At 43.5% G+C, this 19,587-nt stretch overlaps 1 pseudogene; it reads left to right on the top strand.

The window, feature by feature from the left end:
- The first annotated feature begins 9,137 nt into the window (after positions 1 to 9,137).
- On the top strand, positions 9,138 to 12,709 carry LOC105494767 (endoplasmic reticulum chaperone BiP pseudogene; annotated as a pseudogene).
- Positions 12,710 to 19,587: the final 6,878 nt, after the last annotated feature.

Raw genomic sequence — 19,587 nt, 5'->3', positions numbered from 1 at the left:
ATCCATTCCACACAAGCACTTACCCAACACTCACCCCTTGAGGGCACCTGTGCAAAGCTTCCCCCACCCCCACAAGGCAGGATGAGCAAATGGGGCAAACCCTGGGGAACTGTAGGAAAGGGTCCACCCAGGGAGTGCTGTTTGAGTCACCTGCTACTGTTGTTCAGGGACAAATACGGTTTGAGGTAAACTGACAAAATAACTGGAATATCTCCCAACAGTCCTGCAGAATTGACTGAAGTCACATAATGGAATTACACAAATTTCTCTTGTTCACACCTCCACCCTGGTCTACCTACTGCAAACTCCAGGCCCCTCGACTGTGACCCCTTTGCCTTACGGAAATGTCCAAGGGTCGTGCAGACTCGCATGTGCTCCCAAGTAATGTTCCTGTGTTTTCTGTCCCTGTCCCCTTCAGAGGCATCTCAGTTGGAACCCCAACATGTCCCTGTCGCCAGTGCCCTCAGGAAGAACATCCTTCACTTTGCAGAATGCTGTGTTCAGAGAATCCAAACACCACAGTCCCGGCAGTCCCTCCTAATCCAAAGCCATTGTGCTCCCAGGAAAGGTGGCAGGGAGGCTTTTGTACTCCACTCTGTTCTGCACAGGCCTCTGGGCTACAAAGCCATGCTGCCTGTGCCTTCAGTCCCTGGGCCACTAGAAAACCCAGCTCACCCCCTGGGACTTCAGTTCCCTGATCTGGGCAGCACTGGACTCCAGCTGCCTTCTCAGTTCCTTACCTCTGCCTCTGGAGTTCTGCATACAAACCTTGCCTCAGGTCAATCAACCCATGCAATTGGATGAATGCCCAAGATGTGGCCTGCCCAGGTTCAGACGTGACTGAATTTCCATTTAAGCTTATTGGCAGCACAATAATCATTCTTCAAAATCTAGGCAGGGGGAAGAAGCACTTTGGACAAAATAGCCCAGTTGCTGCAAGGTGCTATGAGTCTGATCCCCACCAGCCTTGGGTTTATTCCCCAGTAGACACCTTCTTCCAGCTCTGTGCATTATCCTTAGAGGAACAGGAGGGTCCTCATCTTTGGGAAACTTCTCCCATTCATGCTTTGCTTTATTCAAAAATCTAAAGTTAGGCCAGGCACAGTGGCTCACACCTGTAATCTCAGCACTTTGGGAGGCTGAGGAGGGCAGATCGCTTGAGGTCAGGAGTTCGAGACCAGCCTGGTCAACATGATGAAACCCCATCTCTACTAAAAACACGAAAATTAGCCAGGCATAATGGTGGGTGCCTGTAATCCCAGCTACTCAGTAGACTGAGGCAGGAGAATGACTTGAATCTGGGAGGCAGATGTTACAGCGAGCTGAGATTGTGCTCTGCGCTCCAGCCTGGGCAACAGAGCAAAACTCTGTCTCAAAAAAAAAAAAAAAAAAAAAAAAACACTAAAGTGAATCCCATTTACTTTTTCTCTGTTTCATCCTCTGAATTATGATCACTCATTTGCTACATTCCTCAGAGGACTCAGTAGCCCCCCTTTTCTTCAGTGTATTGGCCACATCGCGAAGATCCTCTCCCACAAACGTAGTATTATTGATTTCTAGCAGGAGCGGGAGACCTTGTTTGCTCACAGCTGTGCTAGTGCCTGTTAAGCTCACTTCAGCTCCAGCTTCTCCCCCTATTCTTCCATACACCCCTTGGAGCACATCAGGGCACCTGGAAGATGAGTAGTGCAAGGAAATTATCACCCCGCCTCAACTACCCACCACAGCAAATGGCCATCCATCAGCAGGGATGTGGATACATGTGCGCACCTGCCCCAGGTGTGCTTCGTGGTTGCTGTGCCTATGCATGTATGTGGTATGTGTCTTGACTGTGTGTACAGTGTTTGGGTGCCTGTGTATACATTATGTAGAGCGTACACTGCATGTTTGTACAATTGTGTGTGTGGATGACTCACATGTAATTGATGTGTGGCTCCCTTGTGTGTATGGTGTTTTGGGAGCCTGTGTACACACGTATATGGAGCATATACTGCATGTGGGTGGAAACCAATGACTCATCTGTGCATGGTGTGGGTCTCTGGCATATAATACATTCACTGTTTGAGCTCGTGTTCAGTGTAGGCTGTGTCTGTTCTTTGGGGAGGTGGCATGCATGTAAACGGATGGTGTGTGTGTGTGTGTTTGAGGGGATGAGAGATGGGACCTATAAGGAAACCACACTGACCTGGAAGGAGGTAGTTGGGTCCTTTCTAGGATGAGTCTCTCAGGCCTGCTCAAATGCAGAGAAATGCTAGGAGCATGAGCTATTTGGAAAGGGGGCCCCAGGTGAAGATGGACAATAGACTGATCCCAAGAGGATAACATGATGAGGCAGGGTGAGGCTCAGGAGACCTGGAGGATGGGGTGGGGGCTCAGAGTGGGGGTCTGGCCCTCCACTGGGACAGATGAAAGCAAGAGGTGGCTCAAAACGGAAAGACAAGGAAGGCAGTCACCCAGCAAAGCCTTCAGGAAGTGTGGCATACAAAGACTTGGGTTCAAATCCTGGCCTCTACCACTTCCTAGTTGTGTGACCACAGGCAATTGATTTAACTTCACTCAGCCTCAGTGTCCTCATCCACAAAATGGACTGCTATAAAGATGAAAATAACATAATATATAAAAGGCTTAACATAGTGCCTGGTACACAGAAAGCACCAAGGAGGTACTCATTACTGTTGCTTGTGACTATTATTTTCCTCCTAGCCCCATTGCTGCTGGTATCTCAGCCCTACCAGACCAGGAGGCCATGGAGGGTTGCACCACCATCTTTACCAGTCATGCAGTCTTAGACCTAGGATGCATGTCCCTCAGGGAGCACCCACAGTCTCCCTCCTGCTCCCCCGTCAGACTTGGAGCCTGCCTGCTAGAGCAGCTGTTATCTGGGGAGGTGACATGTGTGTGTCGGTTGATGGGGGAGCTTGAGGACAGCTGCCTACCCTGGGGCTGGACCTCCACCCAACCTCTTCCCACAGCCAAATCCTGGGGAGCATTTGTTCATTCATGTATTCATCCATGGATTGAGAACCTGCCAGGAGCAGTTCTAGGAGCTGGGAACATGATGGTGATTGCGATAGAGGCTGTAGGTATTTGGGCAGTCCAGCATCACATACCAGTTTTAAGTATCAAAATATTAATATTTTTGTTGGTATAATACCATTATTTCCATTTTTAAAAAAACTTGAAATCTGAATTACTTACATTTTGGAAGCTGCCCAGAAAGTTATACACTAGATCAAAATTTCTAATCAGCTCCAGGAGTACTCCTTTAGAAACCCATCTGTCCATATTTCTCCCCTGCTGTTGTTATATCCCATGACCTGGATGGTTAGTTGGTTAGTTGGTCATTGCATTTTCCTTTGGTGGGTTGGTTTTGGGTGTTATTACTAATTTAAACTCCTCCAAAAGCTAGTCTGGGTTCTGCTCTTCCTCCAAGGACCCTGGTGGAGTCTCCTTAGAATGAGAAGGAGCCGTCAGTTATGGTGAACAAGAGGAGGATATGGTAGCAGGACTTGGGGGCAGAGAGAGGAGAGAGAATGAGGTTTCCAGGTCTTCCCACCTTCCTTTCCCCTGGGCTAGATTCTCTCTGCTCCCCTCCCAGAAAAGGGCCATCCCCTGTGAGTGTCACGGTCCCTAAGTGGTTTACTTTAGTTTATTTTAGCCATCATGCTTCTCAAGGAACAAAACTGCCTCAGTTCTTTACCTGTGGCTTTCTCTCGGGAGGAAGTTTGGACAAAGTATAGAAGATCTTGGTGTCCATATCTTACCTTTGCAATAAAATGCCAATATTATGGTCTTTCTCAAAATGTCATATGTCATTTTGATCCATTGCAATACCCACTGTAGTACAATAAAGAGAAAGATAGCTACCCTTGAGGAATTTATATTTTCGTGGGGGAGACATGATAAAGAAATGAGCATGTACATAAAATAATTTCAGATTGTGATATAGGCTAGATCAGTTCGTTTTTGCTGCACAACCGACCATGCTAATGTTTTATGATTTCTTAAATTTATTCTTACTGATCAGTTAGCTTTTGCTTTATAACCAACCATGCTAATATTTTATGATTTCTTAAAATGATAATTTCTTGCTCATGAGTCTATAGATGACTTCACAGTTTTACTGGTCCAATCTGGACTCCTTCATGTATCTGCCACTGGTTCAGGTGGTGCTGTATCTGGGGAAAGCTGGCTACTGGCTAGAGGATCTCAGTTTTCCTCCACATGTTCTCCCATCCTCCACCAAGCTAACTCAGGCTCCTTCACATGGCAATTTCAGGGATCCAAGAGTAAGTGTGAAAGACTATGAGGCTCAAAGCTGGCATGCCTTTACTTCTAAAACATTCTTTTGGCCAGAGTAAGTCATAAGTCCAGCCCAGATCCAAGGAATAGGGAAATCAACCGCATCTCTTGATGGAAAGTGCTACAAAGTCCCATCAATGCTGCAAAGAGACACCAATAAAGGGAAGGATGGAAAATTGTGGCCATTTTTGCAATTAACAAACATGAATTATTTTAAAAAGGGGGGGAGTAATATTATGGGATATGGAAGCAACATGGGTCAGACACTTCTTTATATTAGGTGGTCAGAGAAGACCTCTCTCAAGAAATAATATTTGAGGTAAGACCTAAGTGATAAGAAAGAAAAGCCCTACTTTAAAGATTAGGTTGATAAGCACAAAAAGCAGAGAGAGTAGCATGGGCAAAGGTCCTCAGCAGAAAAAAAAAAATCATAATTGTGTTCAGGATTTAGAAAGAAACTGGGTCTTACTGGAGTAGATGGATGGAAGTGAGAATACTAGTGGATTAAGTTACAGAGAGAGGCAGGGAACAATCATGTTTGGTCTTATGGATTATGGTGAGATATTTATATTCATTTTAAATGTGATCAGAAACCACTGGAGGGTTTTAAGCAAAGAAATAAAATGATGTGATTGAAAATTTGAGAAGGTCACTTTGGCTGCTGTGGGAAGAATAGGCTAAAGTGGAAACAGACAAGAGTAGAAGCAGAAAGATCGTGTAGGAGACTATTGTAATAGCGCAGGCGAGAAATGATCATGGCAGAGACTAAAGTGGTAGCAGTGAAGGTGGTTTAAGAGGCGGGATGCTCTGGAATATATTTTTGAAGCCAAACCTGCAGGGTTTATGAATGGACTTGCTGTTAGAGGAAAAGGAAAAAAAATAGTAAAGAGGACGCCAAAGATTTTTGTCTTGAGTTTCTGAGTAAATGATGAGTGCTATGGTCTGAATGTTTATGTGCCCAAAATTCCTATATTGACATCTTTACCCCCCAAAAGTGATGGTATTAGGAGGTGGGGCCTTTTGGAAGTTGATTAGGTTATGAGGGCAGAGTCCTCATAAATGAGATTAGTGCCCTTTTATTAATATTATAAAAGAGGTCCAAGGGAGTTTGTTTGCACCTTCTGCCATGTAAGATTACAATGAGAAGATATCCATCTGTGAAGGAAACAGACCCTTAGCAGACACCAAATCTTCTGGTACCTTGATCAGGGACTTCCCATCCTCCAAAACTGTGAAAAACAAATTTCTATTGTTTATAAGCCACCCAGTCTGTGGTATTTTATTACAACAGCCCAAACAGATTAAGACAATGAGTTACTGGATAAACCACATTACTGGGCTAAAAAAGATGGTGGGAGGAACATGAGAGAGATAAGAGAATTCCGAAGCTTTACTGTGGGCTTGTTAGGTAGCATAGTGGACATCATAGAAACGTCAAATAGAAAGACAGATGTGTGAGACTGGAGCTCAGCGGAGGTTGGGCTGTGAATATTCATTTAAGAGTCAATCATACCCAGCAACAGGCTAGATGAATCTACCAATGGAGAGAATGAATAGAGAATAGAAGGGGACCTAAGACTGAGGCACAGGGAATGCTAATATTTATAAGTAGATTAGAAGGACAATTTTAAAAATGAGATGGAGTGGCCAGCAAAGTGAGAGAAAAAAAGAAAAAGTGTCCCAAGAAGGAAGGAGTGATCACTTCTGCTTCCAGCCAGGACGGAGTAACAGAGACCAGACAACCTCACACTGTAAGCAACAAGAATACCAAAGCATTGTTTCACAGCTTTTTATCATACAATAAGCAGCACAGAAACTCCATCCCTGAGAGAAGGGAAACAAGGCACCAACTCACTGCATAGAGGCAATGTTCAGGTCTTAGCAAAGAGAATGGGGACCAAAACAGAACTCAGCAGTCTGACTGAGTTGAGAAGTTAGAGATGAAAGTTCAGGAAGCCGAGGAAGCTACTGTAAGGCAGAGCACCAGTTAGGAGGGACCTACACAGAGGGAGAGTTTTGGAGGTCTGTAGAAATATCCTTGCAAGTCTATGACTGAGTACTGATCTATACATGCATAAGAGGAAACTACACAAAGATGAAGAAAGAACCATCAGCATAAAACAGGCTGACCAATTCCCAGAGCTCACACAGAACTGGGAATAGACCTCCTAATACCTGGAGCATTGGGTAGAAGCCACAGAAGGGAATTGCCTTAGTATTGGTGCTAAATTATGCCTAGACTAAAAGTTGCTTTGGACCTACCATAACAAATTTAAAAGGGTTGAAAAGTTCCAATTCATTTCAAGTAACAAGCACCAGAAAAGAAACAACACTATTTAAGTAAAATAAAACCAGCAACCAACAAACAATATCTTTGTTTGATCTTCTTGGAATCCTGTTAGAAGATCACATAACAATATCTAGCACTGAATAAAAAATTACCAGGTATGCAAAAAAAAAAAGAAAATTTTTTTCTGCATAACCAGAAGAAAAATCAATCAATAGAAACAGACCCACAAATGGTAAAACTAGCAGACAAGGAAAGTAAAACAGCTATTATAAATATACTACATTTTTCAGCTAGGTAGAGAAAAAATACGAACATGATAAGAAGAAAAATAGAAGATAGAAAAAAGAAGCAAATGGAAATTCTAGAGATTAAAAAACACAGTATATTAAATGAAAAATGACAGATTTGACACTGCAGAAGAAAAAGAGCAATGACCTTGAACACATAGCAATATAAACTATCCAAAATGAAGCACTAAAAGAAAAGAGACTGGGAAAAAAAAAAAATCCACAGGGTGACCTTTAGAACAATATCAAGCAGTCTAATATATGTGTAATTGGAGTCCTGAGGTGGGAAAAAAGGAGAAGCAGAAAGTTTATTTGAAAAAAAAGACCAAATTTTTTCAAATTTGGTGACAACTATAAAACCACCAACCTAAGAAGCATAATGGACTCCAGGCTGAAGAAATCTAAAGGAAACCATTCCAAGGTACATCATAATCAAAATGCTGAAAATTATGATTAAAAAAAAATCTTAAAGGCAGGCAGGCATTTTATGCATAGAAAAGCAAAGATTAAACTGATAGCAGATTTTATGTCAGAAAGGCATGCAAGCCAGAAGAAAATAGAAAGACATCATTAAGGTACTGAAAGAAAAAGTTAAAAAAAAAAAATCTATCAATACAGAATTTTTCTTTTTTCTATTTATTTTTCTTTTTTCCTTTTTTTTTTTTTTTTTTTTTTGAGAGGGAGTCTCGCTTTGTCGCCCGGGCTGGAGTGCAGTGGCACCATCTCGGCTCACTGCAAGCTCCGCTTCCCGGGTTCATGCCATTCTCCTGCGTAGCTGGGACTACAGGCACCCACCACCGCGCCTGGCTAATTTTTTGCATTTTTAGTAGAGACAGGGTTTCACCATGTTAGCCAGGATGGTCTTGATCTCCTGACCTTGTGATCCGCCCGCCTCGGTCTCCCAAAGTGCTGGGATTACAGGCGTGAGCCACCGTGCCCGGCCTTTTTTTTGAGACAGAGTTTTGCTCTCATTGCCCAAGCTGGAGTGCAATAGGCTGACTGCAACCTCCGTCTCTCAGGTTCAAGCGATTTCCTGCCTCAGCGTCCTGAGTAGCTGGGATTACAGGCATGTACCACCACGCCCAGCTAATTTTTTGTATTTTTAGTAGAAACGGGGTTTCGCCATGTTAACCAGGCTGGTCTTGAACTCCTAACCTCAGATGACCCCGCCTCGGCCTCCAAAAGTGCTGGGATTACAGACACGAGCCACTGTGCCTGGCCCAATCTAGAATTTTTTACCCAGCAAAAAATCTTTTAAATCTAAAGGTGAAATAAAGACTGTTTAGACAACCAAAAACTGAAACAAGTTATTGCCTGCAGAGCTGTTCTACAAGGAATGATACAGAAAGTTCTGCAGGCAGAAAGAAATAATACCAGATGGAAATTTGGATCAACACAAAAGAATGAAGAGCAGCAGAAACGGTAAATATGTGGGTAAATATAAAAGGCTTTCTTTTTTCCTCATTTGAATCTCATTAAAAGATTATTGGTGGTTTTAATAAAAAGTAATAACAGAGTACTGTGGAAGTTATACCATGTGTACAAGTAAAATTTATTTATTTTATTTATTTTATTTTTATTTTTTGCATCAAAAAGCTTTATTTCCATTTGGTCCAAGGCTTGTTAGGGTAGTTAAGAAAGCTGCCTAGTGGCTGGAGGGAGAGGCTTAGGCAGAAGCCCTATTACTTTGCAAGGGGCCCTTCAGAAGTGGCTGGGCCCAGAAGGCTCTTAGTCATGCTTGAGAGTGAGCCTTTGGAAGAGATACCTGCCCAGCCCAGCCGCCAGACCAGCCAGCCTGCCTGTGGAGGTTGGTCAGGTGGTCACCCATCTTCTTGATGAGCTTCACTTTCTCATCTAGGAAGTGAGTCTCCAGGAAGTCACAGAGATGGGGGTCTGTGTGGGCAGAACCCAGGGCCTAAAGATCCAAAAGGGCCTGGTTCAGCTTCTTCTCCAGGGCCATGGCGGCTTTCATGGCATCCAGGGTTTTACCCCACTCATCTTCAGCTGGCTTCTTGATGTCCTGGAAGAGAGCACGGCCGCCACACTGGTTTTGCATCTTCAGGAGACGCTCCTAGCCCTCGTGCTTCTCCTTGGCCAATTCGCGGAAGAAGTGGCTCAGGCCTTCCAGAGCCACATCATCGTGGTTGAAATAGAAGCCCAGGGAGAGGTAAGTGTAGGAGGCCTGAAGATACACATTTACCAGGCTGTTGACGGCTGCCTCCACGTCGGTAGAATAATTCTGATGAATCCAGGAGCTCATGGTTGGTCGGCAAGAGGGAGCTAACCACAAAAACGGTGCTGGCAGGTCCCAGAAGCAGGAGATGGCCGAGAAGATGGTCCCGGACGTTGCAAGTGGAGAGGAAATCGGAGGGCGGTCGGAGGCTGGAAGGAAGAGTCTCTGGATCTGTTCCATCCAAACACTGTTGAAGCAAGATACAGACCCGCGGGACCACCGAACTGCCCAAGTAAAATTTATTAAAGCAATAGCAAAAAAAGCAGGATGAGGGAAATGGGAGTATACTATTGTAAAGTTCTTACACTGTGTAAAGTGGTATATTATTTGAAACATTTGACTGTGATAAGATAAAGATGCATATATAAACCTTGGATTCACCACTTAAAACTATTAGGTTGGTGCAAAAGGGTGTGGCAAAAACCGCAATTACTTTTGCACCAACCTAATACAACAAAGAGAAAATAAGCCAATACTGAAGATTAAAAATGAAAATTTTTAAACTCATTTATTACAAAAGAATGCAAGGAAAGAGGGGGAAAGGAACAAGGAACAAATGAGGAAATAAAAAAGAAATAGCAAGATGGTATAGTTAAACCCATTTATATCAATAACTTTATTAAGTGTAAAGTTCTATGGCCAGGTGCGGTGGCTCATGCCTCCCAGCACTTTGGGAGGCTAAGGCAGGTGGACTACCGGAGGTTAGGAGTTTGAGACCAGTCTGGCCAATATGGTGAAACCCTGTCTCCACTAAATATACAAAAATTAGCTGGGTGTGGTGGCAGGCACCTGTAATCACAGTTACTCGGGAGGCTGGGGCAGGAAAATCACTTGAACTCAAGAGGTGGAGGTTGCAGTGAGCTAAGATCACACCACTGCACTCCAGCCTCAGCGACAGAGTAAGACTCCATCTCAAAAAAAAAAAAGGTCTAAACAGCCCAAAAGGCAGAGAATGTCAGATGGGATCCAACTGTGTGTTATCCACAAGAAACCACCTTTAAATATAAGGACACATATGGGTTAAAACGCAAGGATGTAAAAAATACACCATGTTAACACTAATTCAAAAAATTGATAAGAAGTAGATTTTCAGAAAAATCTCACACTTATAGAATACACCACTCAACAACAGAAGAATACATATTCTTTTTAAGTTCACATGAAACATTCACCAAGATCATATTTGGGTACAAAATAAGTCTCCAACTTAATATGATTAAACTCATGCAAATTATGCTTGTTGACCACAGTGAATTTAAACTAGAAGTCAGTAACAAAAAGACATCTTTTAACTGAAAACCCCTCAAATGTTTGAAAATTAAACAATACAGACGCCGGCCGAGACAGCACAGACAGACCAACCCGTCGGGGTGTTTCGCGAGTGTGAGACGTAAGCGCCGTGGCCTGCATTTCCAGACCTGCCCTTCACCTGGTTCATGGCACCTTGTAAACCCCGGCCCCTGCCACCTGCAAGTCGGTAACCGCGCTGCACTCCTGTGCTGCGGCCTGTGGCTGGACTGCCTGTGACGCCCTGCCTGCTGCTGCCCGACTGGCTGGCAAGATTAAGCTTTCCCTGGTGGCTGCGATGCTGCTGCTGCTCAGCGCAGCGTGGGCCAAGGAGGAGGACAGGAAGGAGGATGTGAGCACGGTGGTTGGCATCGACCTGGGGACAACCCACTCCTGCGTCGGTGTGTTCAAGAACAGCCACATGGAGATCATTGCCAACGATCAGGGCAACAGCATCACCCTGTCCTATGTGGCCTTCACTCCCAAATGGTAATGTGTGATTGGCGATGCAGCCAAGAACCAGCTCACCTCCAACCCCGAGAACACGGTTTTTGATGCCAAGTGGCTCATCGGCTGCAGGTGGCACAACCTGTCTGTGCAGCAGGACATCAAGTTCTTGCCGTTCAAGGTGGTTGAAAAGAAAACTAAACCATACATTCAAGTTGATATTGGAGGTGGGCAAACAAAGACATTTGCTATTGAAGAAATTTCTGTAATGGTTCTCACTAAAATGAAAGAAACTGCTGAGGTTTATTTGGGAAAGAAGGTTATCCATGCAGTTGTTGCTGTACCAGTCTATTTCAATGATGCCCAACGCCAAGCAACCAAGGATGCTGGAACTATTGCTGGCCTAAATGTTATGAGGATCATCAATGAGCCTATAGCAGCTGCTATTGCTTATGGCCTGGATAAGAGGGAGGGGGAGAAGAACATCCTGGTGTTTGACCTGGGTGGTGGAACCTTCAACGTGTTTCTTCTCACCATTGACAATGGTGTCTTCCAAGTTGTGCCCACTAATGGAGATACTCATCTGGGTGGAGAAGACTTTGACCAGCATGTCGTGGAACACTATTTGAACACAAAAAGTACAAATGCTATTTGTACTTTTTGAATGTACAAAAAGAAGACCGGCAAAGATGTCAGGAAAGACAATAGAGCTGTGCAGAAACTCCAGCGCAAAGTAGAAAAGGCCAAATGGGTCCTGTCTTCTCAACATCAAGCAAGAATTGAAATTGAGTCCTTCTATGGAGGAAAAGACTTTTCTGAGACCCTGACTCAGGCCAAATTTGAAGCGCTCCACTGGACCTGTTCCGGTCTACTATGAAGCCTGTACAGAAAGTGTTGGAAGACTCTGATTTGAAGAAATCTGACATTGATGAAATTGTTCTTGTTGGTGGCTTTACTGGAATTCCAAAGATTCAGCAACTGGTTAGAGTTCTTCAATGGCAAGGAACCATCCCATGGCATAAGCCCACATGAAGCTATAGCATATGGTGCTGCTGTCCAGGCTGGTGTGCTTTCTGTGATCAAGATACAGGTGACTTGGTACTGCCTGATGTGTATCCTGTTACACTTGGTATTGAAACTGTGGGAGGTGTCATGACCAAACTGATTCCAAGGAACACAGTAGTGCCAACCAAGAAGTCTCAGATCTTTTCTACAGCTTCTGATAATCAACCAACTGTTACAATCAAGGTCTATGAAGGTGAACGACCCCTGACAAAAGATAATTATCTTCTGGGTACATTTGATCTGACTGGAATTCCTCCTGCTCCTTGTGGGGTCCCACAGATTGAAGTTACCTTTGAGATGGATGTGAATGGTATTCTTCGAGTGACAGCTGAAGACAAGGGTACAGGGAACAAAAATAAGATCACAATTACCAATGACCAGAATCGCCTGACACCTGAAGAAATTGAAAGGATGGTTAATGATGCTGAGAAGTCTGCTGAGGAAGACAAGTTCAAGGAGTACATTGATACTAGAAATGAGTTGGAAAGCTATGCCTATTATCTAAAGAATCAGTTTGGAGATAAAGAAAAGCTGGGAGGTAAACTTTCCTCTGAAGATAAGAAGACCATGGAAAAAACTGTAGAAGAAAAGGCTGAATGGCTGGAAAGCCACCAAGATGCTGACACTGAAGACTTCAAAGCTAAGAAGAAGGAACTAGAAGAAATTGTTCAACCAATTATCAGCAAATTCTATGGAAGGGCAGGCCCTCCCCCAACTGGTGAAGAGGATACAGCAGAAAAAGATGAGTTGTAGACACTGATCTGCTAGTGCTGTAATATTGTAAATACTGGACTCAGGAACTTTCATTAGGAAAAAATTGAGAGAACTTAAGTCTCGAATGTAATTGGAATATTCACCTCAGAGTGGAGTTGAAAATTTTACAACCCAAGTGGCTGTTTACTGCTTTTCATTAGCAGTTGCTCACATGTCTTTGGGGGTGAGAAGAATTGGCCATCTTAAAAAGTGAGTAAAAAACCTGGGTTAGGGTGTGTGTTCACCTTCAAAATGTTCTATTTAACAATTGGGTCATGTGCATCTAGTGTAGGAAGTTTTTTCTACCATAAGCGACACCAATAAATGTTTGTCATTTACAAAAAAAAAAAAAAAAAAAGAAAGTTAAACAACAACACACTTCTAAATAACATACAGATCTAAAAAAAACTGTGACAGAAATTATAAATATTTTATACTAAATGAAAACTAAAACACAACAGATCAAAATGTGTGGAGTGTAGCTAAATAATGCTTAGAAGATTTATAGCATTAAATGTTTATATTAGAAAATCATAAAATTCTCAAATCAATTATCTAGTGTTCACCTTAAGTTATTTAAAAAGGAAGAACAAGTTAAACCCAAAATAAGCAGAAAAGGTAAATTAGAACATAAATCAATAAAATAGAAAACAAAAATAATGAAACCAAAATCTGGTTCTTGGAAAAGATCAGTAAAATTGATAAACCTTTAGTCAAACAGAAAGAAACAAAAGATAAAATAACAATTACCAATATCAAGAATTAAAGTGGGTACATCACTGTAGATCCTGCCGATTCTAAAAGGACAGCAAGGGAATGATATGGTATGAATAATTTTATGCTAACAAGTTATATAAGCTAGATAAAATGGACAAATTTCTTGAAACACACAAACTACCAAAGCTCACTCAAGAAGAAACAGATAACCTGAATAGTCCTATATCTATCAAAGAAACGAACTCATAACTAACAACCTTCCACAAAGGAAACTCCAGTCCCAAATGACTTCACTGCTAAATTATAATGAACATTAAATGAAGAGATAATAACTATTCTGCACAAACTCTTCCAGAAAATAGAAGAAGAAGGAACATTTCCCAACTCATTTTATGAAATTAGCATTACCCTGATCCCAAAACCAGAAAAATAAATTAAAAGGAAAAAAACCCCACTGACCAATCTCTCTCATGAACATTAGATACAAACATCTTTAACCAGCAAGGGACTTGCTAGCTGTGTGGATTTCTGCTGACAGGGGTTACATGAAGATAGAGAAGTTATTTGAATTCAGCAACATGGAGCTCCAGTGTTCCTACCTTCCAGACTCCGGACCTCTCTGCCACCTGGACATTCCTGTGGTTCCTTCACAACCTCTCAGGCCACATACCCCTGCTTACCAATTTCAGCCAGTTGACCACCTCACTCAGCTCCCATCTACCACAACCGTCATTCCAGTCACAGCCTACCCTAAGGTTGTGGCAGATATTGATCAGTGCCTACCTCCAAATTAGAACCACAGACTTTCCTAAAATTGGATGATGGGGGTATAGGACATGGGATAGCATATTCTCAGGGTGTGAAGACTGACAAGTTCTCAGGCCACAGGGGTCAGGGCCTACTGGAAGCTAAAACTGAGACTGGCAGATTGTTCTTAAGGATCCCTCTTGAGGTCCAGTGGTCCCTAAACAGCATGCAGGCAACCACTTTAATATTAATGATTGGCACAGTCCTTGGTGATTACAACACAGGAAAGGAAGCTGAGCAAGGCAGCCCAAAGCAACACCTTCTGGCTTCTCAATTCTGCCCCTGGACACAACAGACTCACACTATGTGCAGTCAGGCTAGAAGAGTCCTGGTGTCCCTTACTCACTGAGCCTCAGCCGAAAGCCGGGTCCATGCTAGAATACTACAAATACAGCCAAAAGCTGGGCCCACCGCAAAGAATACCAAGGTGCTGCTTAGCATACCATCTTTCACAAAGTCCCTATCCTAGTTCCTTGACGTCATCTTAAATGTATATATGATGTATGAATATGTTGTTGTTTGCTTCTCTCTGAGCATGTGTGTCAGCTTAGGCCCTCCTAGAAGCAGATACCAGAACAGAATTAGAAGTGCAAGGTATATATTGCAGGAAACATTTGTGAGAGTTAAAGGGCAGGGGGAATCGTCAATCTGCAATACCAACCTGATAGCTGTGAAAGGAGAGGCAGAAGGAAAGAGGATTGGACAGGAAGAGCCTCGAACTGCAGTGCAGCTCTGAGGAGCCCCAGAGCACTGATTGCCCACGAGAGGAGTCCTGCATCAAGCAGAAAGTGGTCCAGTTCCGTTACCTGCACAGTGCTTGGTGGTTGGCCAGGCACAGCCTAGGGAAAATGAACCTCAGCTGAACATCGCAGAGATCCAAAGGTACAGCACCTGAAGGCTGTCAGCCAACTCCCTGGTCCTTTTCAAGGGAAAGCTGGGCCAGGTGCAGAGGCTTGTGCCTATAATCCCAGCATTTTGAGAGGCCAAAGCAGGTGGATTGCCCAAGCTTAGAAGTTCAGCGAAACCCCATTTTACAAAAAATACAAAAATTAACCAGGCATGGTGGTGTGTACCTGTAGTCCCAGCTACTCAGGAGGTTGAGGTGGGAGGATCACCTGAGCCTGCAGTGAACCTTGATGGTGTCCCTGCACCCCAGCATGGGCAACAGAGTGAGACCTTGTCTCTAAAAATAATAATAATAACAATGAAAGGAAAGCTGTGTGACCCACCTCCATGGCCAACATCACATTGATGATTTCATTATGAAAAAAAAAGCTTTGTTTTCATAGGGTTTGTTAAATGGATAGCAAAGGGATTAAAGAGTCAAAAGGATTACGAGTCTGAAATAGTTGAGAATAAACTAAGAGAGACTAGGTCAGAACAAAGCTATTACAACTCAAATAAGAATTAGGACAGTTCTCTCTGTTTTCTTTTCTGTGGTGTTTGGTTTTATCAATTTATAGCTGATTTAAGTGAGTGGACTTTATTTACAGTGGTTTATGAGGAATGCTGCAGAGGTATTTCCCTGAAGTGAACTGTTCAGTCTTAAGATGCCAGTCTAAATCAATTCAGCCTTTATCAATGAAAACTCAGGCCCAGGCCCCATTTCAGTCTGAGGACAGTGGCTAGGGGCAGAAGAGAGGGAGAACAGTACCCAGCATAGCTCATGGCACTCATGCTTGGCTTCAGGCTTCCATGAACTCATTATGGATCCTCAGGAGCTAAGTGTATGGTCAAGAGCCAATCAAGTAAAACAAGCATTAGCAGCAGATTCCTCAGGAAACAGAGAAACAAGACTATGCAGTTCTGAAATTGAAATACGGAGGTGAGCAAGGAGGTTCAGCCTTGAGGAAGATATCATTCTGATACAGAAGGACATGGTCTAAGTCCCCTTTGAATGTCCAGCCACTAGAAGGTACACATAAGTTTTGTTGAATTAACTAGTGAATGTGAAAAATAGCAACATTATCCCCCCGCCACCCCATTTCACTGGGGACCTTGGGGGAACAAAAGAGAAGTCACTCACAGTCAAGAGGAACTAAGGACAACCTCCAGAGACCCAGCACCAAGAAACCAGTGTCAGAGGCAGAGAAAAGGCAAATGCTAAACTGGGAGCCACCCAATGGGTCCAGGAGGTAGACAGAAGGAGTCATGGAGGCTGCCTGGAAGCAACAGAAGGTGCCAGCAAGATAAGTACCCCAGTAATCCTCAAAGAACACAAGGGGAAGGATTGAGAAGAAGCCTGCAGTTGAGTCTGAGACAGGAAGACACTGGCGTTGTTTTTTTTATTATTATTATTATGCTTCCTGCAGTTTTCCCTTACGCCTAAGCTGATGGGACCAGAAGAATCTTGGATTAGCACAGGTTGAAAAATTATCCTCACAACAGTAGTGAGAAGTAATAATTATCCCATTAAGGAGGCCAAGGTGAATGGCAGAAGGCATATCATGGAAGACACAAGGAGAGCTTTCCGAAGGAGGGAGTAGCCTGCTGGCCCACCATATGACAGGACAATAACTAACGCTCTAGGATCCAGAGCCCGAAGGGAATGGGATCAAGAGAACAGATTAAGACGTGTTCAAGCCTTTTTATCTGGGAGGGAAGGTGATAAAAAGTAAAGAGTTCAGAATTCATATCAGAACCCTGGATTTGAATCCAGGACCCCCCTTCCTATTTGTGTGTGCAAGCCATTTAACCCCTCTGATTCTCAGTTTCCTGGTATGTAAAACAGGGCACAAGTGTAACGCCCATTTCAAAACCAGAAGTGGATATGAAATGCAATAGTGCCATGACAGGAGCTTCACAGGCCTACCCTATGCTATCCCCAGACCCCACCATTAGCCAGCACAGAACTCTGGGCATTGCTGGTACTCAAACTGTGTTGCTTGACAAGGCCTGGTGAGAAAATGAACACACCCTGGGATCAGGCCTCAGACGGGAGCTGACTTGAGGTCTGTGTTCTCATACATTGACTAAGGCAGAGGCCAAAACCATCTCTCTAGAGCAGGTTTTCTCCTCGGGGGTGTCTTGTTCCCTCTTGGTGCAATACAAGAAAATAGGCCCTGTGTTCGCCACACCAACTGCAGACTGGCAAAGCAGGTATGAGATTAATGGCTTTTCTGTACAACAAAGGCCTTCCTGCACAGCGGCAGAATTCAATATGCAAACCCCACCACCCTGGCTTCACACCCACCCTCCCAGCTCGGTGGACAGCGGCAGCTCGAACCCCATAATGTATGCATGCTCCGGCTGCTGGGCCCAAGTTATTATTCATTACGGTTTTCTATTACCCAGTGATAAATGATGCCCCCAGGCTGGCGTTGCCCCCAGAATGCTTATTACGGCTCACTTAAGTAGGCGTTGATTTAGCTTAAATCGGTTGTTCTGTTCAGCCCAGACACGGGCCTGCCCCAGCTCTGCCTGGAAGACTCTCTTCACCAGGGCGTAATTGAATTCTAACTACTCCTGGCCTCTTATTAGGAAGGGGTGGGGTAGGAGGCCCCATGTAGGGCCACAGGATGGTCCAAGCCCCAGTGGTCTCTCCAGCCCTGTGGAATCCTAATTTTATAGGGTCTTCCCTTTGACTCTAGCCAATAAATTTTGACAAGCAACTCCAATTAGGCCCAGAGAGAACTTCCTAGAAAAATGATGATATCTCAGGTAGAAGCAACTTGAGGCATGCCAGTATGACTGTTCTTGCCTCTGGATCAGGCCACTCAAGTCATGGTATCTAGGAGCTGTGCAGATCCATTCATCAAATTATTTGCCACTGACAGAGCCAGGCTTGTCATCCATAAAAATCCAACATAGCTGATGTCCCTGGAAACAGAATGGCCACACTGGAGACATTATAGCTACAATAACTAGGACCCTCACCATTCATTCATGCAGCAGAGATTGAGCACATAGTACTTGCCAGGTGCTGGTCACAAATAATGAACAAAGCAGCCAATACTCTCTGCCACCATGGAGTTCATATTCTAGAGTTTACTTATTGTCGATTATGTGCCAGACATTGTCTTAAGGGCTTTACCAAATTTAACTGTCATCATAACCCCATCCTGTTTTATGGAGAAAAAAATTAACTGAGTATTGGAAACATTCAGTGTTTTGCCCAAGGTCACTCAATGATTAAGGGTTAATAAGTGACAGAGTAGATTTGAACACAAGTTTATAACCACAAGTTGCACTTCTTCTTGTTTATGTTGTTATACATTATTACACCATTGTATTTGCCTAGCACATTAGAAGTTACAATGTACTTTTTTCATATTCATTAATAATCCCTACTACAACCTCCTGGGCAGTAGGTATTAATGTTAACATCTCACAGCTGCGGTGGTTAAGAACATGGGCTCCTGATCATCTGGGCCTAGATAAGAATCTTTGCTCTGCCACTTACTAGCAATGTGACTCTGGGAAAGTTCTTTATCTACTCTGAGCCTCCCTTTCTTTGAAATAAAAATAATAATATTACCTCAAAGACTGCAAGAATTCAATTAGAAATAGTATGTATTGCACTTACAGTGACTTGTGTGTAATAAATTTTGGTCTTGAGACCTTGGCAGGGAGGGGGCAATGCCAAGGATCAACTATTCTGGGTGGGAAATAAGAAAGTCTCTTTAATATGAAGACAGTCCAGGAAGGTATCAACAGAAGCCAGACCAAAGTTCTGGGAAAACCTACTTATTTGGGGAAAGAGAATTTCTTCAGGGACAAGGTCTGAGGCTCAGAAACATAAAGGGCATAGGAAGTCTTTGGATCATTTTGTATCTTCTGCTACCATTTCCTTTTCTTTCTCCCTTAGTGAAGTTTTTTGTTTTGTTTTGTTTTTAATCTCGGCTCACTGCAACCTCCACCTCCCAGATTCAAGCGATTCTCCTGCCTCAGCCTCCTGAGTAGCTGGGACTACCGGCATGTGCCACCACGCCCAGCTAATTTTTGTATTTTTAGTAGAGACAGAGTTTCACCATGTTGGCCAGGCTGGTCTCAAACTCCTGACCTCAGGTGATCCACCCACCTCAGCCTCCCAAAGTGCTGGGATTACAGCCGATAAAGTTCTTAGTAAAGGAAAAGCCCATCTGCCTCAGCTGGGAACCCAAGGGAAGGAATGATCATTAAACAATAATAACAAGAGCTGGCATTTATCAAGCACTAAGAAGCACTCTCAAGCCAACTCTGCACTATGTGTTTGATACACCTCAATTCATTTAACTTCACCACAACCCGCTGAAGCAGGAACTATCCTTCTTATCCATTTTACAGATAAGGAAACTGAGGCTCAAAAAAGATAAAAGAATTTGCCCAAATAATTTAGCTACAATTAGTAAGTAGCTATAACAGGATTCAAACCAGAGGGAAGAATAGGTCCCACCCCCACTCAGCGAGGAAAGGTCAAC

This window comes from Macaca nemestrina, chromosome 1 (genome assembly GCF_043159975.1).
Source record: "Macaca nemestrina isolate mMacNem1 chromosome 1, mMacNem.hap1, whole genome shotgun sequence".
NCBI lineage: Eukaryota > Metazoa > Chordata > Mammalia > Primates > Cercopithecidae > Macaca > Macaca nemestrina.
The sequence above is the reverse complement of the archived record's forward strand: the minus strand, read 5'-3'. Positions and strand labels throughout refer to the sequence as shown.